Below are 1474 nucleotides of genomic sequence, written 5' to 3' on the forward strand. Positions count from 1 at the left end.
GTGGATCTTCCACATTTGTTCCACAGGCAAACGTTGAATGGTGCAGCTTCTTATATGCATCACTGGAGTTTGCATTTGTGGAGTCTTCACTGGCGATGAGGTTTAGAATATGACAAGCACAGCGTTGGTGTCTTGGCAGCTGGAATTCAAACCCATCATCTTCATGCAGCACTTAACTTGGAGTACATTGACACTGCAGTGTCAATGTACTCCACATCTTCTTCAGGCACTCCAGTATCTCCATCTTCAGACTGTGTTTCAGCTTTAACTCCCTCTTCATTGTTGTTTTCGTCCTCCCCAAACACTCGAAAAGCCGTCACAAAGTTTGCACCATTGTCAGTGGTTGTCTTCACAATCTTGCCTCTGATTTCAAATTCTGCGTGGATGTCATTTAACACATTGGCCAAGAGATCAAAAGTGTGGGATCCCCTCAGCTGTCGGCATGCCAAGGCTGCTGAACATCTCTCAAGATTATCCGGGTCGATCCAGTGTGCCGTAACGCCAATGAACCCTCACCTTCTCACTGACCAGCAATCAGTAGTAGTAGCTATGTAGTCGACCCCCTTCATCGCTTCAATCAGCGCAGACTTCATTTCTTTAAAGCCATCTTCCATCTTGGATGTGAGCATCACCCATGACAGCATCTTGGCATTACGGACAAGGCCCTTGATGAATTCTCTGAATGGCTCCTGCTCGACTACTGAGAAGGGCTGCAGCTCATGTACAACATATTTGACAATGGCCTTCTCAACACTCTTGAGAGTGTTGAGAAGGCTCCTCACCTGGGCCATGAGGAGTCATGGCCCAGGTGTGAGTCAATGTGGCCTGCTTGCTGGCGGGGGTGGGTGGTCCACTGGCCCTTTTGCCCTTTGCTGTGGTCAATTCAATGTATTTCTGAACATGGTGCGGATGCCTTCTCTGAAAAACCAAAAAAATAAATAAATTGGACATAAATTGACCCACACATCAGTTACAAACACTAATTTCCTTAGGTTGCAACATAAATGCAAACACACTTAATCTAGTACAATGTTATTCAAGTAAACTGGTTGGTATTGAACATTGGCCATCATGTAAACATAGCCATTGTGGCGACTGCAAAGTCGGCTAACCTTGGCTTTAAGACAGTAGAAGCACACACAAAGTTTGTTCCAGTTTTAAAGAGTAGCAAATGTTAATGGTTTGTGGTTTTGAACTTGCATGCCTTTCCTATATTTGTTAAATTTAGTCTAAATTGCTATCGCTATGTCTTCCGTCTCCCCTTGAACAGAGGAGTCTAGGTAGCCTGCTACAGTCAACATTAGGCCTAAGCTAAACGTGTGGAACTGAAACAATGCCAAACAAAGTTCAATGATACAGGTAACGTTATGCTCAAGATTTCACAATAGTGCCTAGTTACCAAGTTATAGTTACTGAAACAGGAGGATTATAATCATTTCATAAGAAGTTACCTCGATGTGTTTCTTCAGGTTAG

Source organism: Poecilia formosa, unplaced genomic scaffold, assembly GCF_000485575.1.
Source record: "Poecilia formosa unplaced genomic scaffold, Poecilia_formosa-5.1.2 Scaffold464, whole genome shotgun sequence".
Taxonomy (NCBI): Eukaryota; Metazoa; Chordata; class Actinopteri; order Cyprinodontiformes; family Poeciliidae; genus Poecilia; species Poecilia formosa.